The following is a 26550-nucleotide window of genomic DNA, read 5'->3' as shown; positions in this document are numbered from 1 at the left end:
TGAGATAGGGAGACAGAGGAGAGTAAACAAAGTCAATATTACTGAGTAACTTGGACATACCAAAAAGGTTAAGGGTTTCAATGTTCACGTAGGTTGGTGGAGGAACAAAAAATAGTTTGACAATTATAACTTTTGCGGAGGAGTTTTTTAAATTCCTTTCTGAAGAGAGGCCTGTGTAATACTAAGGCCATACGCACATTTGCATAATATAATATAAAATGCATAAGTTTACTCATAAATCAACATATTTACAGTATAATTGTGAGGGAATGGCATACCCAGATGGCAATATGACTCATTTGTTTAAGGACCAAAGTATACTTGTAATGGACAGTGAGCCTGAGGGTAACCTTAAACAAGAAAAAAAAAAGAATCAATATTTAACAATTGTTATGATCTTGCTCATCCATTATTCCTCCTTAAGGTTTTCTTTTTCTCTTAGTATTTTCCATATGAGAGTATTTCAAGACCAGGCTGGGGAGAATTTAAAACCATCATGTGGAACATTATCTTTCATGCCTTACTCTTTGCAGGACTGAAAAACGTGGAGAAAGTTTGAAATATCTGAAGTATAACAGTACTGCAAGCTAAATCTGTCCTGGGCTTCCTTGGGGAAGAAAATTTAAAGAAAAAGAAAAAGAAACAAAAAAAAAGGAAAACACATGAACAAAAGTGTCAGTGAGCATTTTACCATAGGATAACTATTTACTTGAAATCTGCAGCCTGTTTTTGTGAATCCCATGGAAAATCAACACACAAACTTGCCAAGCCTCATTCTTTTCTCATAATAGTGACACAAGGAAACATCATTGTCTGGCTAGAACATATGTACCCACCACTTCCATTTATATTTGAGAAATAGTTTATCTTTTACTACAGTTCCCCCATTTTAATAAATTGCACATGTGGATTTTTCTCAGTTATTGTCCTATAATTCATTCTGGAAGTCCTCACTCTCTATCCTTGGGTACCCGCTGGCAGTGTTCTCTGTCTGGCCTTGTTTACTTCTCCATGTGTCATCAGCATTAATCATTTTATCATCGATTTTTGGGTGGTCTGACTGCAAGATCTTAACTTCTGCTCCCCCTCCTGGCCCCTCATTTACTTTGCAGCTGTAAAATGGAACTGTATGTAGTGTATGAGCCAACGCCACATCTAGGAATTGGCATCATGTAGGAAAACAAAAAAGGCCAAAGCCAAGAGAACTTTCCTCCAGGATCTGAGGTTTTTCAGATAACTCTGTCTTCTCATTTCAGATTCTTTCTATGACTTTATTCAGTTATTTTGAGAACTGGTGTGAAACATAAGACGGTAGATATCTTCTGGTTTTATTTCTAGCCTGTTTTGCAGATATGGCAAGATAAATGTGATATTAAGTTGATTTCCTACAAAATTGTTGGTGATGCACTAAGAGAAGAAATTTTGCATAGAATTCTCTGAGACTGACTCTATATTCTCATTAAACATGTCGTCATAGCTATAGGAAGCCATGGTATAAATTGCTGGAAGAATAAGTAATTCGAAAGTCATTTCCACTTACCTTCATCAGCTGTTTTTTGATCTTGTTTGTTTGTTTAAATACAAAAGACTCTAAAGGATTTGGCTGGAGTGTCACACAGGATTTTCAGTCTATCTGCACCTATACTTATGCTCCAACCAGCCACATCCAGATTTCCTATGGAACATACATCCATCAAGATGTCCTACTAAATGAGCAAACATAGAAGTAGAAGAATTTCTTTGGCAAATATGTTGAATGCTATATATATTAAATTCTTAGAGTTTAGTAGGAGCATTATTATATTAAATATATACATATATGTATCATAAATTCTTGACATAACACTTATAATGCCCTATAAAACTAGCATTTAGTGAAACACTATTGTCATTACTACATATTATTTTAGGGTCAAAATCAAAGTCCCTTCTCTTTTTTTTGCTCCCAGAGTCCTCAAACCACAGTGACAGTTATCAAACAGATATCTCCAGGGTTTGATGTCTCATTCATTCTGTAATCAGTGCATAGTGCCTAGGCTAGCTTGCACTTAGAGTTGGTGATCACTTAATATTGAATGACTAAATGGTTAAGTGTGTGAGCCCCTGGCTACAGCTTAGAAATGCATATTTTCTGTGAAAGAAATGTCTTTAGCTATCGGACTCATCATTGAACTTGTACTTCTATATAAAACAAAAAACAACAAAGTCCACAGAGGAAAAGAAAACAGTTCAACAGCATACCTTCACTTATTCAAATCATTTATCATCTCTTTTGTTCATAAGACACACTAAATTCTAAACTGTGTTTCAGAAAGTTTGTGCATCTTCTCCCAAGTGCACATGTTCTAATTGAGTGCTTGATCTGTCATATTTTTAGTTACAATTATAAAACTTCTGAGTGGGAAGGATGCCTTTATAGTTAAGGTAGATCAACGGCTCCGTTTTATAGATGAAGAAACTAAGTCCCAGACACACAGAAGAAATTCTTAAAGAGGCACTCTGCACTTTTCCCTGTGTGTCTAATTTTCCCTAGCTCACTTCATGAAGAGACTGATATGCTAATTCTTTATATTTACACCAATATCTATGTTACAAGGTACTTTTGTTTGGTAGACCAACCTTTCAAGTCTAGTGTCTTAAGACTTACTAGGAAGGAAACATTTCCTCACTAATGAATTAGATCACTGTGTTACTTATTAAGAAAGAAAGGATACACAACAGGTGTACTTGGCAAAAAAAAAAATAAAATAAAATAAAAAAAAAAATCAGGTAATGAGTAGCTGTCCATAAAAACTTCTAGGTGAAAGGTAAAAGTAAGCCACCAGTTAGTGAAAAAGCTTCAGCTCTCCATGACCTCACTTCATCACATACCTTCCACCATGTATTGCTTCAAAAGAATACATTTAACTATCAAAGTTTAAATTTAAAGAATTAGAGGGGTGCCTGGGTGGTTCAGTCTGTTAGGCAACAGACTCTTAATTTCAGCTCAGGTCATGATCTCACAGTCCTGAGACTAAGCCCTTCTTTGGGCTCTGTGCTGGGCATGGAACCTGCCTGAGATTCTCTCTTCCTATCTCTCTGCCCCTTACAACATCCCCTCTTTCCCTCCCCCTCTAAAAAAAGAAAAGAATAAGTAAATAAATAAATTTAAAGAATTAGAAAATATTGATAAGGAAATGGTTTCAATATTAGCATCAGAAAAAGTAAATTTTGAATAAATATATTATGTGAAACAAGAGTGGTTATTTACTTCAATAAGAGACAAAATGCAGGGGCACCTGGGTGGCTCAGTGGGTTAAAGCCTCTGCCTTCAGCTCAGGTCATGATCCCAGGGTCCTGGGATCGAGCCCCACGTCGGGCTCTCTGCTCAGTGGGGAGCCTGCTTCCCCCTCTCTCTCTGCCTGCCTCTCTGCCTACTTGTGATCTCTGTCTGTCAAATAAATAGATAAAATCTTTAAAAAAAAAAAAAAAAGAGAGAGAGAGAGAAAATGCATAGGGGCACCTGAGTGGCTCAGTGGGTTAAGCCTCTGCTTTTGGTTCAGGTCATGGTCTCAGGGTCCTGGGCTCGAGCGCCGCATTGGGCCCTTTGCTCAGCAGGCAGCGGTCCTCTCCTTCTCCCTCTGCCTGCCTCTCTGCCCATTTGTGATCTGTCTCTCTCTCTCTCTGTCAAAAAGAAAAAAAAAGAGAGAGAGAGAGATAAAATTCATAATGACTATATGGCTGAGAACAACACATAAGACAAAAAAAGAGATATGGAAGGAATGGACACATTATCCATTGTTTTTAACGTGAATCTCAGTCTTTCAAAAAATTTTTTTTAAATTGAGTAACTATAGAGGTTTTTTTTATAATAAGGTATATCATACTTTATATAATACTTGTACAATGGTTAAATAGCATTTTCTACATGCACAATAAAAAGTTATTTTGAAATTTTCTCGGGGGACGCCTGGGTGGCTCAGTTGGTTAAGCAGCTGCCTTCAGCTCAGGTCGTGATCCCAGCGTCCTGGGATAGAGTCCCACATCGGGCTCCTTGCTTGGGGGGAAGCCTGCTTCTCCCTCAGCCTCTGCCTGCCACTCTGTCTGCCTGTGCTCACTCTCGCTCCTCTCTCTCTGACAAATAAATAAATAAAATCTTTAAAAAAAAAAAAAAAGAAATTTTCTCGGAACATAACATAAATCAATTGTATGTAAGACCACAGGAAAATCTCAATAAAGTCCAAGAGCTAAAAATGTGTAGGGCATTTTCTCCATCATAAAGCAATGAAACTAGAATGAATAGCAAAAACTTAACCAACAAGTTACAAAAAAAAAAAGGGCAAACAATTTTGAGGACTTTTAATTTTATTCTCAGAATGTTAGTTAAAGAGAAAAGATTCATGTCTTTATAAAGCCAATGGAGATAGTTAAAAATAACCTGTTGTTAGAAATGTATGTAAGGAAAAGAAAAATCTGAGAGCTGAATTTGAAGCAAAGCTTTGGATATAGCAGTAGACTTGATACTGTAGAGAATCGCATCACTAGAGTAGAAGACAAACTGGGCAATATCCTAGAATTTGCTGGAGAAAGCTAAAAAATAAGGATTAGAGAAGAGGTAAGAGTCACAGAGGGCAGATGGCAGAGCTGAAGGATCCAGCTTAAGATAGGCTAAAATATTTAGATCCCATTCCCAATGAAAAGTCTATGACAATGAGAGTATAGTCTCCCTTACAAAAACATTCTTTAATTCTTTTCCAGTGATCTTTGTCAGTAAGTCTGAGACAAAAAGCCTAGGTACAAATAGCTAACCGATATGAAACACTTATTATGACCATGCCATTTTTTCTCTACCCAGTTCAAGTTAAAGGGCAAAATGCTAAAAGCATTACCAAAAAACTCAGGAATAAAATTGAAATGTTTAACTTCAAAACTATATTTAGGAATATTTAAGATATTTTGAGGATTAAAAAGAAGAAAGTATGTGTTCAAAAAGGAACATGTTAATTTTTTTAAAAATATTTTATTTGAGAGAGAGAGAGTGAGCATGAATAGGGGGAAGGGGAGAAGGAGAAGCAGATGCTCCACTGAGCAGGACGCCCGATGTGGGGCTTCATCCCAGGATTCAAGGATCATGACCTGACCTGAAGGCAGACTCTTAACCTACTGAGCCACCCAGGTGCCCCAGGAACATGTTAATTTTACACATGAGAATTACTTTTGTATCATTTAAGTTCCTACATTCTCATGAGTGGGAGACTAAGTATGTGAGACCTAATCCCTCCAGCTCAGTCACTTCTAGGTCTCAGTTTATGTACAGATAAGATCATGAGAATTAGCTAGATGATCTTTAATTCTTTTCCAGTGATCTTTGTCAGTAAGTCTGAGACAAAAAGCCTAGGTACAAATAGCTAACCGATATGAAACACTTATTATGACCATGCCATTTTTTCTCTACTAATAGCTAATATTTACTAAGTGCTTATTATATGCTAGATATTATTCTCCTAATTTAATCATTTGAGTTGAATGTCAGGTCTATTCCATTGTTTTTTAAGATGAATAAACTGAAGCACAAAGGAGTTAACTAACTTGGCAGAGGTCATACAGCCACTAGGTGTCAGAGTGAAGTCTCTAACTTTTGAGATACCCCCAGAGGGACCCCACTCTGAGCCACTAGGCAACACTGCTGCTTTACGGTGTTACTTGCCACGATCTTAAAACACTGTCCTGCAGAGCATCTGGGTGGCTTAATTGGTTAAGTGTTTGCCTTCAGCTCAGGTCATGATCCCAAGGTCCTGGAATTAAGCCCTACATCAGGCTCCCTGCTCTGTGGGAAGCTGCCTCTCCCTCTTCCACTCCCCCTGCTTGTGTTCCCTTTCTTGTTGGGTATCTCTGTGTCAAATAAATGAATACAATCTTTAAAAAAAAATACACTATGTTGCCTCTTTTCTATACTGTCATAATCCCCAATAGTTCTCTTTGCATAGGAACTTGTGTCTCTTGTATTCCTGGTTTTTTTGTGGATTTCTTCCAGAACCATTTTTAAAATTTATTTAAATTCAATTAGCCAACACATAGTACAACATTGGTTTCAGATGTAGTATTCAATAATTTATCAGTTGCATATAACACCCTCTAGAATCATTTAAAATCATGTGGATCTGTGAGCTACTCTGCTTGAGTAGATGGTATGGAGATAAATAAACCCATGCCCTGTAATTCTTTTACAGCTTGGTGCTCTTCCATAGAGGCTCGTGTTATATTCAGAGAAAGAAAGAAAGAAAAAAAAAAGAGGTCAGTTTCCCAAACTATGCTCTATAGAACACTGAAAAATATAAACTTTGAACTGATATTCCACGTTCAATAAAATATACATAAAATTCTAGAGCCCATAATATTTAACCAATTTCTTTAATAAAAAATTTCCCAAAACTTACTATGCTGTTATGTGCCATGCAAGATTTCCTAGGTGTTTCTACCTTTGTTTTATTTAATACCAGAACAATTGGGAAGTGCTTAATTATGTAATTATTTGTTCATTTAATAATGTTATCGAGATCTTCATGAAAATTGATAACATCATGTTTCAGTGGGAAGTTTTGACTCTTTGGACATAAACTCGGAGAAATCAATGGTCAAAGAAATGGACCTGCTATTCCTGTTTCAGTGTGACAAGAGATGAGCTATATAGAAACAGTTAATCTACATCTTCATTTTTGAGAAGAAAGGAGACGCTGTCTTGGTTCACTGAGTTCAGTCCTATGTATTTGTTTCATCCTTTCTGACACAAACTGTTTATAACAATGGATGCAGGTGGTGTGAATAGGCAATACAGAAAACATGACCTCCATTATGATTAAACCACTGAAGCACAGGTCAGTCTGACTCAGGTGTGTATGTCGGCTTCTTAATTCCATTTCAAAATTTGCTTTCTCATCAGAACTAGAAAGCAACCTCTGTTCATCTGCAGAAACAGGCAAAGTCCAGGTCCTTCCATTTACATTGGATTGAAATGTTTCTTTCTCTTTTAGAGCACAGAGCTATTTATTATAATACTGGATGTCTAACACCACAGAGCACATCATTCCTGGCTTGTTCGCAACGCTTGAGTAATACTGGTGATCAAACTCCTGAGAGCAGTTTGCAGTAGGTCACATCATCACCGACAGATCACAATGGAAAGTGGGAAAAATCGGCTACAGGCTAAAATAAAGTAACTATACATTTCCCCTAGCTGGATTATATACAATAAAAGGGATATGTATGTGCATATATGTGTGTGTGTGTGCACATATATAGATACATGTATTATTGGTATTGTGTCTACATATACATTATATATATGCATATATATATATATATATATATACATCTATCATATGTATTAAGAGAAATGCCAGATTGCAATTTTTGAATGCAGTCTAATATATTTTATTCTTAAGTTCTTGAGTAAGATCCATAGAGAAGAAATTAAATTTAATTAACTTCCCCCACAAGAAAGTGTCTTGAATACTTTCCCTCCTCTTGAACTCCCATAGGAATTCCATTTTGATAAGTAGTGAAAATTACAAGAATATAATTCACAGTTTCAATACAGTTTATTTGGTAAAAATGAAAAGACCAGAAGGACCAATGAGTTTTTACTTGTTGGTAATTTTAGCAAACTCTAAGATCATTTTCCAGTTTTGTGCTTTGTATTATTTCATATTTTTATACTTTATAACCTATAAAAGTTAGCATTTATTTTGAGGTTGTTGTTTTGTTTTTGTTTTTGTTTTTTTAATCTAGATTCCTTGTACCCATCTCGTTGGTTTTAAGTGTTTGATCTCTTGCTCTCCTTTGGAGACTCCTAGAATATCACACTCTGCTGGTTTCCTTGCTGGCTTTTTATGCAACCAAGTTCCAAACACTGCAACCTTTCAGCATTTAGTCCAGGCTGTTCTGGATGTGTTAAACTGCAGAAATGGCCTCGATTCTTAGCAGCTCCTTCTACAGGAGTTGGAATTTGGGGTTTTCAAATCTTCACCTCAAGAGACATTATGTACTTCCATCTTCCGTTTTGAGATCCCCGCACCATCACTAAATGAACAAGCCCAAGATAGCTGGAAGATGAGAAACCATGTGGAATAGAGATTAGTATCTCAGTGGAGCCATTTTAGACCTACCAACACTAAACTGATCTGTCTGGAAAAGCATGAGTAAGACCTGGCAAGATCAGCAGAGCCTCAGCCAGATAAGCAGAATTACCGACCAGAACGCAGTGCAATTTGACAAACTCCAGAATTGTGAGCTCAACTCTTGCTAGTTGTTTTAACTAGGTTTCTCTGCAAAGGTAGGTCAGTTGCTTTCTTTGTCTTGTTCTCTGATGTTTTCAAAACACTTAGTGACTGGACTGGCACATTGAAGGAGTTTGTGAATAGTTGCTAAACAAGTAAATACATGATTAGAGAAATAAGGGTTTATAAGTAAACTTTCCAAAAGTACATAGATAAAAATGATATTCATTCCAATTTTATTAGTGATAATTTTTATGCTCCCTTATGTACATTTTTAAGGCATATTTCTTTTTTTGTTTTGTTTTGGGTTATTTTTCTACCATTATTACATACTTTCCTTGTTTTAGCACATTTCTACCATTTTTAAATTGTGGATGTCCATTATATTGAAATAGCTCACATTAAGTCTCTTTCACTTAAAAGAAATTCAATCACAATAAACGTCCACCTTTATACATTTATTTTCATTGCTTTATTCCACTAAATCCATAACAATCAGAATGAGCTACTAAAGGGTGAATAAAAATTGAAATCAGGGGGAGAGAGAGAGACAGAGAGATGCATTCAACTAGAAAAAAATATGTTCGCCATGGTCTGAGAACCTTATAAGTTGCTAGAGTTACTCTGTAAATTTGATTCTGAACTTCTTGGTGACCCAAATAATAAGAAAAGATGATTCTTATTTATCATCAAGAGAAAGCAGATTAGTTCAATCTTCCTTGCTGGGAATTTGTTTTGGCTTTAGAGCTTCAGCCTCTAGTAATTCTTGTGATATAGAAGGAATCTTATAGCAACTAATGTGGATTCTTAAGGACATCTTTTACTAGTTCATTAAGTGTCTGCTGCATGGTGCCCAATTATGATATTTCATTTAGATTAATTGGAAACCTCTCATGACTGGGCTCTCCTACACTGAGCTCCTTGTTACATGGGTTCCAAGCAGGCTGCATCTTTCTTCACTCTGCACACTCAAGTACCATTCCTTGTACCTTTCCCCATCTTCAAATTATTATTATAGTTCTAGTTTCGCTGAAATTTTCTCCTTTTTTCTTTCTATTCTTCTATATGTTTATCCTTTCATCATATTTTACCACGGTCTTGGGGGGATCAGGAGTTTCAAGAGACAAAGAGTTGTACTCCTGTACAGGTTCTAGCTAAACTTCTGTCACAGTGTCTTGCCAGGCAAAAAGATGAAAAATGGCTATCTTCCTTGCAGACTTCAGGGACTGTATTTCCTCACTGTTTTAACCCTCATGTTGGGTGCTTTAGCTTCTAAATGTAGAGTAGATGCTCATTTGAGTTATGTAAGGAGAACTCTCTTAGGTTGCTCTTTGATGTCCCTGTCCTTGTAATGTTGTTTCCTCTGCCTGAAATGCCTTTTAATGCTGGTTAACTGGCAAATTCCTGTACATAAATCAAAACCCAGCTGACATATCACCTCCTTGTAAGTCTTCTTGTTTACCCCTAGATAGAATTAGTCACTCTATTCTTCTCACTCCATCAGTGCCTTCCACATGCTTACAGCAGCAAACTTAGCACAGCATACCACAACATACCCATATGCATGCTTTCAAGTCTTATTGACACTGAATCTCTGAGGAGGTAGACAATGTCTTACTCATTTTTGTACCTTCCTACATCTAGCACAGTTCTTGGTAATAGTTGGCTTTTAATAAATGCTCATTTTTAATGTAATCTTATGCATTTCATTTTATATCTCTGGGTCTCAACATATTATTTCCAAACAAAATTGCTTAGTTTTTTAAAATTTTATTTAATTTTATTTTTTGTCAGTGTTCCAAAATTCATTGTTTATGCACCACACCACTGTTCCATGCAATACGTGCCCTCCATAATACCCACCACCAGACTTACCCTTTTAAGCTTTTCTATCTCTAGCATTCTAGCTATGGACCTTGGGCAAACTATCTAAATTTTCTGTGCTTTATTACTTTATCCTACAAAATGGGAAGGCTAATAATACCTACCTTATAAGGCCATGTTTTAAAAAAATGAGTTGAATTACAGATGATACTTAGCATAGTAGCTGACATGTATTCATGTGAATGATACCATCATCATCATTTCCTGCCATCTTTCCATGCACGTTAAGTAATATATGCATCTCTGTATTAGCACTGATGATACTGTGCTGTCTGTTAATGTGTCTGTTACTCTCACTGAACAATGAAGAGCCTCAAAGAGTCAAGGATTTTGCTTGTCCATATATATGTATTACCCCAGCCCCAAGATTAGCAATTAAATATGTACCTCAATTAATGTTTGTTGAAAAAACTGATTGAATAAATAGAAAATATACATATTAAAGAATTAAAGACTTAGAGATGGAAAGGACATTTGGCCCCTTTCATAATTTCTTAAAGAGTGCATATATAATAAATGCTGTCTGTTTGGACTGGTATCTGTTATCTCTCCTCATTGGATGTAGTGTAAGACCAAAGTCATCATGACTTAGAAAATATGTAGTTTACCTAAGGGACTCTTCTCCAAACCACCCACACTCAAAATATTGTTATATATTATATTTATATTATATAAACTATATTAACTTTTACATGCCAGAGCCCCCATTCCTATTACTTTTAAGCATCACAAGGTTTTTCACCTACTGAAATTGACTTATGGGTCCCACTTTTCTTGTAAAGAAGATGAATTAGGGAGATAGTTTCATGATGGCATCATCCTTGCAACCTCAGTCCCATATTCCACTTATCTCATTTCCATGATTTTGGAGAAAGGTGATGCAATTTGGCCTAATACCTGGCAGTCAATCTGCTTCCCACTCCTATGTGACAGGTGGCTCCTAGACAGGTAGGCTGGTAGGGCTGGGCTTCCTTTCATGCTGTCAAGGAGCAGCAGCATCCTGCCGGTTGATAGCCGTAGCCTTGCCATCGTGTGGAAAGTCTCTCTTTCTTTTAATTCCCCTAGTCATGAATCTTTCAGGGATTTGCTCCTGTTGTGAGCAAGGCTGTTGCAGTTGGCAAAGCTCTACTGTGGTCTGCTTCTCCGAATGAAATGTATTTCCATCTGTGTGGGGCATCTGCCTCCATTCTGCCATCTGACTTGTCTTAGCCCAGACACCCCAGACTTCCCTTAGGGAAGGCAGGAAAGAAGCCCAGAATTAACCCCAGGCTTATACTGTAGCTGATGCTACACTTGTCTTTCAATCTAGTGCTTCTCGAATTTTAATGTGTTTATAAATTGCTTGGGATTCTTTTAAAATGCAGGTCCTAATTCATAAGTTCAGGTGTTGGCCTGAGACTTGGCATTTATAAAAAGTTCCCAGGCAGGGCTGTGGCTGCTAGTCTGAGAAGAACAATTTGAGTAGCAAAGCTTTAATCAGTGCATTTTAGAGGTTAGTTTGTCTCCTACCTCTGGGCTCCCATGATACTCTAGCTGTGGTTTCCTCAGTGTACTTAGGAGTTTTCCTGACATTCCAATTAGCAATACACTTGTCACCTGAAACTGGGCTAACTTACTGCCCTAACTATCAGTGCCTCAAGTGCTAAAAAATATACATTGAGCTAAATGGATGAAAAAGAACAAAATAGGGGCATCTGGGTGGCTCAGTGGGTTAAAGCCTCTGCCTTTGGCTCAGGTCATGATCTCAGGGTCCTGGGATCGAGCCCCGCATCAGGCTCTCTGCTCAGCAGGGAGCCTGCTTTCTCCTCTTTCTCTCTGCCTGCCTGTCTGCCTACTTGTGATTTCTGTCTGTCAAATAAATAAATAAAATCTTAAAAAAAAAAAAGAACAAAATAAAACCCAATGCACTTTACTCAGTAGTTAGTCAATCAATAGATTGATCAACAGATCAAATCTTATCCCTGTTTTATTTCATTCCTGATTTAATATTTTGTGCCTGTCAGAGTTTCTAGTAAGGAAAGAAGAAGGAAGGAAGATGGTTAATTCCCTTAAATCCAATGCATTTCAACTTAGCAAACCAATTATTGAACTAGATGCTTTGGAGATAACAAGAGAAACAGGAACAACCTTTCCCTCTAGGGCTTTAAAAGGCCACAGAGTGCATGAATGCTGGTGTGAGTACAAGGGTGGGTAAAAGAGATGTTCACAGATTATACCACAAATGAAATATGCTGAATGCTACTGGATAGGCAAGAGGGAAAAGGACTTTAGGTCTTCCTACTGCAAGTATAGTCCATATACAAGGAGTATCAGTATCACTTGGGAACTGGTTAGGAATAGCAATTCTTAGACCTTACCCCAGAACCACACAACCACAGTCTGGGAGGAGACAAAACCCACCAAGTGGCTATCACATACAGAATAACTTGAGAACCACTGATACAGAAAATACTAGGTACAATCTATAGTCAGTGAAACAGAAGTGAACAAAATTACATAGTGCTATACAATAGAAATAAATATGACCCATGTATGTAATTTTATATTTACTGGTACTGCACTAAAACATTTTAAGAGAAGGACACCTGGGTGGCTCAATTGATTAAGCATCTGACTCTTGGTTTCTGCTCATTTCATGATCTCATGAGTCATGGGATTGAAACCCATGTTGGGTTCCGTGCTCAATGCGGAGTCTGCTTGAAGATTCTCTACCTCTGCCCCTCCCCAATTAAAAAAAAAAAAATATATATATATATATACAAAGAAACTTTTGTTTTTTTTAAGATTTTATTTATTTGACAGAGAGAGAGATCATAAGTAGGCAGAGAGGCAGGCAGAGAGAGAGGGGGAAGCAGGCTCCCCACTGAGCAGAGAGCCTGATGCCGGTCTCAATCCCAGGACCCTGGGATCATGACCCAAGCCGAAGGCAGAGGCTTTAACCCACTGAGGCATCCAGGTGCCCCTACAAAGAAACATTTTAAGAGAAACAAAGTATAATTAATTTTAATGATATATTTTATTTAGTCTAATATATCTAAATTATTATCAACATGTGATCAATATAATATTATTAATGAGAAATTCTGCATTCATTTTTTTGGTAATAAATTGTTGAAATCTTTTTTTTTTTAAATCTTTGAAATCTTATGTGTGCTTTGCAATTACAGAACATCTGAACTCAGACTAATCACATTTCAAATGCTTGAGAGCTCTACATGGAACTACATGGTAGCTTATCATATTAGTCAGTGCAGCTGTAGATGTTATTATTTAAAACACCAGAATTCACCTAGGATCTTAATCAGAATCTGCATTTTAACAAAATCTTCAGGTAATTTGTATGCACTTTGCAACTTGATAAATCCTGCCTTTGAATGGATTGAAGTCCACATTATAGAAAAACATTCTCATCTTCTTGTATGGCAAAGACTTTCTGAAGTAAATACAGTAGTACTTGCTTCCCTTCACTCTGCCTCTCAGAGTTTCTAGCCTTCTGCTGTGTCCTTTCAGTCCTGAGCTATGGGATCATGCTGACATCTAGGAGCTGGCAACACTGAAGTGGAAAGACCAACATTTCGGCTGGTCAGTCACAGACTGAGGAATCCCTTGGAGTCCAAAAATAGCTGAATTCCCACAGTTAGAACACTGCAATCCCCCCTCACCTTTTCCCTGCCAATTTGCCCAGGATTACATGAAAACAAACTATTATATTCAACATTAGCTATTTTGAACAGAAAAATTCATAATGTAGAAGTTCCTGAGATAATAAAGTTGGTCTTGGATAGAAAAGAAATTGGTAGAGTTCTGGAAAGATTGATGAAAAAAGAAATCAGTTATGGAGCAGCTCATGGGGAAGACAGATCATACAGTAAAAATGAATTTATTACTCAGGTAAGTGAAAGATGCTATCCCAGTACCTGGACTTTTGGAGAAAGAAAAAAAAAATACTGCCAAGTCCCAAAGTGTGTTGACCGAGAAGTGATGGCATAAAGGGAGAAGATGAGAAAATATAGTCAATACATTGCTTCTCTACCATGAGTCAGAATAGTGGGATATGTTCTGTTTCTGAGTATTTGGGCAGGGTGGGGGCTTTTGCTGAAGAGCTCAATGGAAATCTTAACCCCTTGGGGTATATAGTTCTAAGACAATGAGCTGGGATATCTGAAGGATCTTATTTTTGGTAGGGAATGAGACAGTGAAGGAGAAGGGACTATTCCTCAGGCATGGGCCACAAAAGAAAGGTGTTTTAGGACTCATTGATAAAAACCCATTTCAGCTCTACTTTTTATGCCCAGACCAGGTTCTTTGGGAAATGCTAGAAGACTGTTCTAGAAGGGTGCTTCTCAGAATTTGGATGTACATAAACCTAGCAGTAAAGGGCTGAGCACAAAGACATCAGTTCAGCTACAGATGCATCTTTGTGAATAGCCCAGGTAAGAACAGACATATGGGGGAATTAGTAAATGCAAGTTTTTGCTTTTTACAGTTTATTCCAAGTACAGGTAGCAAAAATCCTTTTAAAACCCCCTTAGCACTTTTTTAAAGTCACCCCAGGCTTACATTAAAAAAGTTTTTTGTTGTTATTCCAGGCAATGCCTTCTTAGGAAACAATGATTTCTGTTATTACTGTTTAACACATTCCCAAGGCTCCAGCTCTCATTTATGCTGCAGAAGTCACATTGAATTATTTCTCCTTTTTCTCCCTTAAAGGGCCCAAAGTTATATACAACCAAACCATATAGAACAGAACTTCTGTAAGTGCTGGCCATGCTGAAAAAAAAAATAAGTGATGAGAGATCATAAACACAAAAACACTTCAATTACATCCATTGAGACCCATTTTGGCCTCAGACAGGCAGGCATATTTATTGGCCATGTAAAAGTTGCCATGTTTAGGATGCAGCCCATGATTCCTCATAGACATTATCTCACCAAGAGTTTCTGTGAGCAAAATGGATAAAAGCATCTCTGAGAGACCTACTTGCCAAATTCCTGTGGGGCTTGGAGGCTGAAGTTTATTTAGACTGTAAACCCATAGCCCAGGGAGAATCCAGAACACCAGCTGAGATGAGCACCCAGCAGTCATTCTTTGTAAGGACAGTCTTCACTATTACTTCCCTCTGCTCCAGGCTGTTAGACATTTGTGGCCAGCTCTCCCATGCCTCACACTCTTGCTGTGCCTATGGACACAGGCTTCAAACACCAGCTGTCACTTTAGACCCTGACACAGAATGTCACTTCCAGACACCAACACACACATATACATAATAATTCACACAGGTCTTGACTACCGGATGGTCTGCAAGCTTGGCTCCCTACCTTTGGTGCAAGTGTGGGTTTTGCATTCTTTCAATTCCCCAACCCTGAGATAGATCTGGGTTTTATTCTGCATGCTTTAGCCTCAGCTATCTTTTCTGAACCCTGCACTTCTTTTTGTTATTAAGAGAATGTATTTATGCTGTAAAAAGTGGCAAATAGCCCTTCCTTCAGATGAGGAGAAAATTATAGAATCCTAGAACTCAGCAGTCAAATGTGAGAAGCCTCATAAACTCCTAACCCATCTGACAGATAAATGAAACCCTTCCACAACTTGTTGGAGGAATCAATATAAATCAGTATGAGCAGCAGTACATTTTTCTCAAAGGACTTGGCCTTTGAGTAAGCGGGGAAATGTATTCTCTAAATGGCCAAAAGCATTGCATGGGCAAAGATCTGCCCCTGGAGTGGTGGGGAACAATCCTAAGGGGAGATATTTTCAGGCTGTAACCCTCTCTCACATTTCTACAACATTCCCCTGGGCTGAGGTTGGGTGGGAATATCTTCAAAGATGACAGACTGAAACAAAACTTTTTGTGTGCTCCCCTGTTGCAGGGAGAATGAATCACATCCTTGGAATGTGTTTTGAATTTGTTAGGTACAACTTTGTGAGATTAGTATTAGGAAATGACAGCAGGTGCCATAAACCACAAAAGTAGCATAGGGAAGACTGAGACAGTGGACCAACTTGGACTCAGAGGGCAAGTACCTGCCAGCTGACCATGAGCTAATCTCACACAGCTCTGTGTGTGAGCCTCAATTTCCCAATCCATGGAATGGATACATAACCCAGCTTCAGGACAATAGTTTTGGAATTCAGTGGATAGCACCTATCAAGGCACTTTAACAACTATAAAGCAGAAGACAAGTAATAGTCATGGCTATGAGAAGATGGGACTATTCTTTGGTATCAGTGGTGGTTAGTGGCAATCTCATCTCCCAGGACAAAATACTGAGACCCAGGAATCAGGGAATAAACTTCTCATTCTCAGAAAGCTTCTCCTTGCTTGGCGAGGATGCAGATCATGAGCTCAGAGGGTCCTGCTTGATTCTATGATCACCCTCTGTAACATTCTATGGCCAAAACCGGTCATTGCCCTGATATGCACAACTGACCAAAGGAGGAGCTCAGAGGGAAATGGAGAGAAAGCAGTCTAAGTTTGGGTCGATGATACAAAGTGACCAACCAAAAGGGACAGTGGAAGCATTTCCTTACTGGAGGGTGTATTCAGGAAGGACGATACATGTGCATTTAGGTAAGATATGTAGGTGCAAACAGGTTTGGGTTGTTTTTTTTTTTAAGATTTTATTTATTTATTTGACAGACAGAGATCACAAGTAGGCAGAGAGGCAGCCAGAGAGAGAGGAGGAAGCAGGCGCTCTGCTAGGCAGAGAGCATGATGCGGGGCTCGAACCCAGGACCCTGAGATCATGACCTGATCATGATCTAAAGGCAGAGGCTTTAACCCACTGAGCCACCCAGGTGCCCCACAAACAAGTTTTAAAGGCAGATTCTTATATGTGGAATATAAGAAACAGCATAGAGGATCATAGGGGAAGGGAGGGGAAACTGAATAGGAAGTCATCAGAGAGGGAGACAAATCATGAGAGACTCTAACTCTAGAAAAAAACTGAAGACAACTTTTGCATTTGGTAATTTATGTACGTTTTTATGCTTAATCCTTATTACAACTTGGAAAGGAGAGTATTATTGCCTCCATTTTACAGAACAGGAAGTGGAGATGGTAAGCCATTGGACTAAGTGGAGAACAGAAAGAGGATTCCAACATAGGGCTCAGAGACTTAGGTTGTCCTAGCAACACTCATTCTTGCTACAAACACCATTGTCATTCTCACCATATAAGGCACAGAGATATGAGCACCAAGCAGAATATAAATACCACTTTATGAGAGTAAGAACCAGAGAGAAAAAGTCTTTCTTGATTCAGAGACATCTTTATAGAAATGATGGTGTTTGCACAGGACCTTGAAGACAGCAGACAACTGACTGGCTAGATAATTATTCATCAAGATTAGGACAATCATTGATTCAGGACTTGAGGAGTTACTCAGAACCAGTGAGGCCGGAGTATTGTCCAATGATTGTTCTAAAAGGATATTTCAGCCTGCCTTCCCGCAGAGCAAATTCTCTCCACAGGAAAAGGATATAACTGGTATCCTTAGCCAGCACCCAACTGGAAGAACCTGGGCATCTGACAAGAGATGGCCTGGGAGCAAGGTGTCAGCCTGGCCTCCAGAAAAGCAACACAAACCTCCCTCAATTCCATGAAAGGCCTCACAGATGGATGGGGCTACAGAAGGCTGGGAGCCACTGCCTCTTATCCCTCTAGTTCACAGAACATGAAGCTGTCAGCATCATCACAGCAGGATCTCTATGGTCAGAGAAGGTCCTTTGTAGAAAGTGGATCATTTCGCTTGCAGAAATTTTAGGTCTAATGGCTGTGCTGTTGTTTAATGAGAACCATGCTGTAATACATATGCATTAGCTCCATTAAATCGTGTCCAGAGGTGGAGAAAGCCCTATAGACGTGATTGTCAGTTTTGTTCCTCCACACAATAAGCTACCACACAATGCATTGTAAAAGCACTGAAATATGTGCTTCATTTTTTAACTTCTCCCCACCCAACATGTTTGCTTCTGTTTTTTTTTTAAGATTTTATTTATTTATTTGACAGACAGAGATCACAAGTAGGCAGAGAGCCAGACAGAGAGAGAGAGAGGAGGAGGAAGCAGGCTCCCTGCAGAGCAGAGAGCCCAATGCAGGACCTGATCCCAGGACTCTGAGATCATGACCTGAGCCGAAGGCAGAGGCTTTAACCCACTGAGCCACAGAGGTGCCCCATATTTGCTTAAGTGCTTCTAAAGATTTTGGAACAGTTATAGATCACTTTCTTATTTCTGTCAAATCTGAACTGCTCACCATGACTGTGATTGTGTGTCACAGAATACATTAAAATCCTCAAATTACCCCAACCTAATTTCAAAAATTCAGTCTAGTTTAGAAATAAGATTTTTAAAACTAAGTGCTTTTAATTCGTCTCCTTTTTCCTTTTTTTTTTCTTTTCTTTATTAATTTAATTCATAAAGTTGACACAAATTAGAAAAACTTGAAAAATTTAAAAAACTTGACAGACTGATCTTGGGCACATTAATTAAACTACCTGGGTGGAGGTTTCTCCACCTGTCAAACGTGAATAATATAATAGTATACCTATGCCTCATTCCAAGGATTTTCAAAGGAATAAAACAAATAGTGCTTTTGAACATGTGCTTCTTTAACTGTAAAGGATCACAAGATTGCAAAACATTATACATATGAGAAAAACACACAAATTGTAAAGATAATGTGTTGCTGCAAAAAAAGAAAAAAGAGAGAGAGACCATATATTGAAAAGACAACAAAAAGGACTGTCATAAAATGTGGCAGAGGAGCCATGTGTATTTATCTCTTCTTTCTACAATATAAACTGTAATTAAATATTAGCACAAGAATTGAACAGGGCATTCCAACAGAGCCAAAGGGAAGTAGAGAATGTTGATGTTGTAAAAGAGATTTGACCAACTTTTTGGAACTTGGAAATCCAGGGGAAGCTTTGTACCAGAGTTAACACAGGTAAAAGAAGTGATAAGTGAAGTGCCTGCAGAAAGGAACACCACTGACAATGAAAAGCCCCTCCTGTGGTCCTGATAAAGATACAGGACTTGAAGGATCCAGGCCACAGCTTAAGAAGCACATGTTCATATGAATACAGCAGAATTACCTGAAAGTCTACAAAATAAAACACCGAGACTGCCACCTGTCCCACACCAAATGTGAAGACAAGATTCTTTACTACTAGAAGAAAATGGCTTAATAACACTGATAATTCCTCAACAAAAATTCTCCTCTGTTCCAAATCACTTTACTATGGAGCCACAAATTTCACAAGTCATGTGCCTGCACAAAGAGCATTGAGTGAGCACATTTGTGCCTTCATTTTAAAGGAAAATGGGCAGCCAAAGGGCATCAACAATTGAATTAAGTTTCAACACACACACACACACACACACACACACACACACACACACATATCCACATACTAGAAAAACAGAAATTGGAAAGAAACAAGGAAAATAAAATGAGTGTGAATTAGATAAGTAAAGATAAAACAAATTTAAAACAAAAATTATTTTATCTCATGAGAGATAAGAGAAGATACTATAAGAGCAGAATATTATAAAAAAAAAAATAATTAAAAAATACATAAATACCAAAATCTTATATCAGGAACTTTTTTAAAAGACAGAAAACTTTGTTTCTAAAAAGTTTAAGGACACTTCCTAAATGCTGAACATACTTGCACACACACACACACACACCCCAGAGTGAGACTGACAAGGGGAGAGACACCATAAGAAAATTAAATCAAAATAATATGCTGCATACCTTACATTTATACAATGTTATATGGGAAAAAAATCCAATTAAAAAAGAATTAAAGGGTAACTGAAGATGTTTCAACTGAAGAATTCTAGGAGGATAGAATAAAAATAAAATACTCAGAGCAGAGGAAATTGAAAGATATAATACAAGAAAAATGTTCGGAACTGAATGATAGAACTAACTGAGATTCCAGGACAAAATGAAGAAAAGAAAAGGGAAAACACATTGTGTACACCAGAGTACATTATAGTAACTTTTCAGAAGAATGAAAATAAACATACTAAAGCTTTCAAATGAAAAGTTAGGTCACATGTAATAGAGCAAGACTCAGATAGCATGCATAGGGATTTTCAACAGTAACACAGGGAACTAGAAGAGAATGAACCATTGTTTCCAAATCTGACTTTCAAATCAGAGTTCTTACTTTCCAAAGTATTCAACAAAGAGTAAAATAGGGAATATCAAAACAAACAACTACAACCCCCTTCTTTTCATATCCTTTTTAAGGAAATTACCAGAGGATATGAGCTCCCAAAAATGAGTTGGCAAGCATAAAAAGAGATAGGTACAAGAAGTGGAATACCCAACACAGGACTGTGGTGAAAGGAAATCAACCTCCTCTGGAACAAAAAGAAAGGGGTGAACTATGGGCAGATGATAAAATTTAGCAGTCATCTCAAGAGTGTCAGTGTTCCATAAATTGGTTAGAACAACTAATAAGAAACTTATAAGAGGTACATGGAAAAATCAGTGAATGAAATAATTATATAAATATCAATTCCAAGAAAAAATGTAAAAATATATTAAAAAAAAAAGATCACTCAGCTTGACAGAAGACATCATTTACATAGAAAAATAATGCACATATTTTGCTTGAGAGTATTAGGGGAGAGAAATCAGATTGGTGATATGGGTAAAATAAATTCATATATATCATAAAAGGAAGTGTGCAAGGTCTGAACTCAATAAATACTAAAGCCCAGTGTAATCACTATCTTTAAATATATGGAGATACAGGTTGGAGAAGTAAGATGGCAGAGGAGTCAGGTGACCTTAAGCCTGCCTCCTCACTCAAATACAGCTTAGATAAATATCAAATCATCCGGAACACCCAAAAAAATCAATCAGAATTCTTAGAGAACAAAGCTGCATATCTACAAACCAAAAACACTCATGGAAGGTAAGATCTGCAGAGAGTTGATCTGTGGGAGAAAAGAGTGGTGGGTGCTCCCCAGGGGAAGGAACCCTGAGCAAATAGTGAATAATGAGAGAGAAGGAGAGAGATTAAAAGCATGGAAAACATAAAAAAAAACTGAAAACACATGCAGGGGACTGCAAAGGAAAGCTATTCCCCAAAACCATTTATAAGGAGAAATGGTGAGGGTTACAATAGGCCAGTTTTTGATAAAACAGCAGAACACAGACTTCTGAGGTCTGTGATATTATCAGGTATCAAAGATGGTGGCTGACGGTTACAAAATCCGGTGGTAGTCGTTGTGTGTTGTGATTTACCATAAATTTGAACTGATGTGCAGTCACACCACTGCATTCTGAGAAAAGGTGGCACCAGCCAGAGCTTGAAGGTTTTTGGGAACAGTGATATGACTTCTCCACAGGCAAATGACCCTGAGGACACCACAGGGCAGTCATCCTCCTGCACACCAGCATAGGAACAAAGACTCTGGGTAAGGGCTATGAAACCTGGCACAGGCTGTGTGTTGCAATTCACCATAAACTCTAAACAGCTGCACAGTCACACCACGGTCTTTTTCAACAAGCCAGCACTGGTTACAGTGCAGGAAAATCCTCCCCCACGAGATCAGTGTGACTATGGAGTATGTTAGGGTATCTCTGAAGTATGGAGGGTTTTGAAACACAGCCAGACTAAAACACAGAAGTGCTGCACCAGTTGGTAGGAAGACAGCTCTGACATAGGGTGAATGTAAGGATCTGACAGAAACTAAAGATGGAAGTCATCTTTGTTTGCATCTGTGAGGGCTCACTGAAGACGAGTGGCATGGATTTCCCACTTCAGAGAGGGGATAATGGGGCAAAGCTATTTTCTCCTCACAACCACCAGCCTGATCAAACTCAGTGAGCTAAACAACACCGAATGGAAAATGGAGCCCCTACATTAAGCCCGTACCCCATCCCGTGCCCTGCAGGCACATCTCCACAAGGGTGATTCCACCTGGGAATCACAGCAGGTGCTTCCCCACAAGACCAACATAAACCCCTTGTCCATAACTAGTCTGGTGATCATAGAGTGCTGCACAGCTTCAGCTCTAGGGGAAACAAGATCGAGCATTGTTGTTAGCTTCTTTTTCCTTTTTTTTTTTTTTTTTTTGGCTTTGTTTTCATTTTTGTCTGTTTCTTTTTTTTTTCTTATTATTTTGTTTTCTGGATACAGAAAAGACATTTTTTAATTTTCTCTAATTTTATATACTTTCTAATCATTATTTTTTTCTCTCCTTTTCTTTTGCTTTTCTTTCTACCTTTTTTCTAACAAGCTTCTCCTAACAAGCAGACCAAAACACACCTAGGATCCAGCTTCCTATATGTATCTTATTTTATCTTATGTTATTTTTAATTTTTTTCACTTTTTACAATTTCTTTAACTTTGTTCTTTTCTTTTCTTTTCCTTTCCATCCCCTCCAAAGTGACAAGATGGAGGAATTTACCCCAAAGGAAAGAACAGGAAGAAATGAGAGCCAGAGATGTAATCAATGCAGATATAAGTAAAATGTCTGAACTAGAACTTAAAACACTTATAAGAATACCAGCTGGGCTTAAAAAAGGCATAGAAGACACAAAAGAATCCTTTATTGCAGAGGTAAAAGAACTAAAATCTAGTCAGGTCAAAATTAAAAAGTGCTACAATGGTGATGCAAATACAAATAGATGTCATAAAGATGAGAATGAATGAATCAGAGGGCTCAGTCAGTGGTATAGAAGATAAAATTCTGGAAAATAATGAAAGTGAGAAAAAGAAAGTAACAAAGACAATCAACCACAGAGGAATACAGTGACTTATTAAAACAGAATAACATTCATATGGAGCCCCAAAAGAGTAAGAGAGAGAAAAAGGAGAAGAAATTTTATTCGAACAAATTATTGATGAAAACTTACCTAAGCTGGAGAAGAATACAGGCATCAAAATCCAGGAAGCACAGAGAACTCTCATGAAATTCAACAAAAGCCAACCATTGTCAAGGTATATCATTGTCAAGTTCACAAAATACACAGACAAGGAAAGAATCTTGAAAGCAGCAAGGGGAAAAAAGTCCTTAACCTACAAGGGAAGAGAGATCAGATTCACAGCAGATCTGTCCACAGAAACTTGACAGGCCAAAAGAGAGTGGTAGGATATATTCAATGTCCTGAGTGGGAAAAATACACAACCAATAATTTTTTATCCATCAAAGCTGTCATTCAAAATAGGAGAGATAAAGAATTTCCCAGATGAACAAAAACTAAAAGAGTTCATGACCACTAAATTAGCCCTGTAACAAATATTAACGGGGAATCTCTGAACATAAAAAAAGAAAGACCTCAAGCAAAAAGGTTAGAAAAAATCAGAAAGCATCACCAGAAACAACAACTGTACAGATAACACTAAATTCAATATTTACCCTGAATGTAAATGGATTAAATACTCCAATCAAAAGATATAGGGTAACAGAATAGCTTTTAAAAAAATCCATCTATATGCTACCTATAAGAGAATCATTTTAGACCTAAGGACACCTACAGCTTGTAATTAAGGAGATGGAGAGCCTTCTATCACACAAAAGGATGTGAAAAGAAAGCAGGAGTAGCCATACTTGTATCCAAAAAGCTAGATTTTAAAACAAAGACTGTAACAAGAGAGGAAGAAGGGCATTATATCATAATTAAGGGGTCTATACATCAAGAAGATCTAACAATTATAAATATTTATGCCCCTAACTTGGGAACATCCAATATATAAAGTAGTAATAAACATAAAAAGACATATTGATCGTAATACAATAATAGTAAGGGGCTTTAACACCACTTTTACAGCAACAGACAGATGATCTAAACAGAAAATGAATAAGAAAACAATAGCATTAAATGACACACTGGACCAGATGGACTTAGTAGATATATTCAGAGCATTTCATTCTGAAAAAGCAGAATACACATTCTTTTTGAGTGTATCTACAACATTCCCCAGAAGAGATCATATACTGGGTCACAAACCAGACCTCAACAAAGTACAAAAAGATTGAATCATACCATGCATATTTTGGACTGCAAGACTATGAAACTTGAAGTCAACCACAAGAAAATATTTGAAAAGACGTCAAATACATGGAAGTCAAAAAACATGAATGGGTTAACCAGAAAATTAAAGAAGAAATTTTTAAAAATACATGGAAGCAAGTGAAAATGAAAACACGACACTCTAAAACCTCTGGGATGGAACAAAGGCAGTTCTAAAAGAGAAGTATATTGCAGTACAGGCCTACATTAAGAAGGAAGAAAAGTCTCAAATACACAACCTAGCCTTACACCTAAAGGAGCAGGAAAAAGAACAGCAAATGAAGCCTAAATCCATCAGGGGAAGGGAAATAATAAAGACTAGAACAGAAACCAGTGATAAAGAAATAAAAACTGGTAGAAGAGATCAACAAAATGAGGAGCTGGTTCTTTGAAAGAATTAAGAAAGTTGATAAACTCCTAGCCAGACTTATCAATCAATCAATCAATCAATAAAGTGATAATAATAATAATAAGAGAGAGAGAGAGAAAGGAACCAAATAAATAAAATCATGAATGAAGGAGGTGAGATCACAACCAACATTATAGAAATACAAACAATTATAAGAGAATATTATAAGCAATTATATGCCAACAAATTAGGCAAACTGGAAGAAATGGGTAATTTCCTAGGAACATACAAACTACAGAAACTGAAACAGGAAGAAATAGAAAATCTGGACAGACCCATTATCAGCAAAGAAATTGAAGCAATAATCAAAAATCTTCTAAAAAACAAGAATCTATGACCAGATGGCTTCCCAGGGGAATTCTACCAAACATTTAAAGAAGAATTAATACCTATTCTTCTGAAACTTTTCCAAAAAATAGAAGTTGAAGGAAACCTTCAAAACTCATTCTACAAGGACAGTGTTATGATGTTTCCAAAACCAAAGATCCCACTAAAAAGGAGAATTACAGACCAATATCGTTGATGAACATGAATGCAAAATTTCTCAGCAAGATACCAGCTAATCTGATTCAACAGTATTTGAAAAGGATTATTCACCACAATTAAGTGAGATTTATTCTTGGGTTTCAAGGGTGGTTCAACATCCACAAATCAATAAACATGATACACCACATTAATAAAAGAAAGGATAAGAACAATATTTTCGGGGAGGAGTCAAGATGGCGGAGAAGTAGCAGGCTGAGACTACTTCAGCTAGCCGGAGATCAGCTAGATAGCTTATCTAAAGATTGCAAACACCTGAAAATCCATCGGCAGATCGAAGAGAAGAAGAACAGCAATTCTGGAAACAGAAAAACAACCACTTTCTGAAAGGTAGGACCGGCGGAGAAGTGAATCCAAAGCAACGGGAAGATAGACCCCGGGGGGAGGGACCGGCTCCCGGGAAGCGGCGGAGCAACAGGGCACAAAATCAGGACTTTTAAAAGTCTGTTCCACTGAGGGACATCGCTCCAGAGGCTAAACGGGGGCAAAACCCACACGGGGTCAGCGTGGCCTCAGGTCCCGCAGGGTCACAGAAGGATCAGGGGTGTCAGAGTGTCGTAGAGCTTGCGGGTATTGGAAAAGGAAAGCCGGCTACAGAGACAGAGCCGACAGTAACCTCACAGCTCGGGGTGACCTTGAACCGGTCGCCGGCTCGATGAGCTCCGAGCATGGCCGGAGGTCAGGCAGACGGGAGTAACTGGGCGCTGTTCTCTGAGGGCGCACTGAGGAGTGCGGCCCTGGGCTCTCGGCTCCTCCGGGCCGGAGACCAGGAGGCCGCCATTTGTATTCCTGTCCTCCGGAACTCTACGGAAAGCGCTCAGGGAACAAAAGCTCCTGAAAGCAAACCTGAGCGGATTACTCACCCGGCCCCTGGTAAGGGCGGTGTAATTCCGCCTGGGGCAAAGACACTTGAGAATCACTACAACAGACCCCTCCCCCAGAAGATCAACAAGAAATACAGCCGAGACCAAGTTCACCTACCAAGGAGTGCGGTTTCAATACCAAGGAGAGCAGCAGAATTCCAGAGGAGGAGAAAGCCAAACACGGAACTCATGGCTTTTTCGCTGTGATTTTTTTTAGTCTTGCAGTTAATTTAATTTTTTTCTTTTTCATTTTTTGTTTTTTTTTTCTCGCCTTCGGGTAAATTTTTTTTTTTTTAAACTGTTACCTTTGTCTTTTTTAACGATTTTTTACTAGTTTATCTAATATATATATTTTTTTCTTTTTTATATTTTTCTTAGGTGTTTTCTTTTTTTTTTAATTCTTTTTTTTTCTTTTTTCTTTTTTTTTTTTTCTTTTTCTTACTTTCTTCCTTTTTGAACCTCTTTTTATACCCTTTCTCCTCCCTCACAATTTTGGATCTCTTCTAATTTGGTTAAAGCATATTTTCCTGGGGTTGTTGCCGCCCTTT

This window comes from Mustela nivalis, assembly GCF_964662115.1.
Source record: "Mustela nivalis genome assembly, chromosome: 1".
NCBI lineage: Eukaryota > Metazoa > Chordata > Mammalia > Carnivora > Mustelidae > Mustela > Mustela nivalis.
This window is presented reverse-complemented; position numbering follows the sequence as displayed.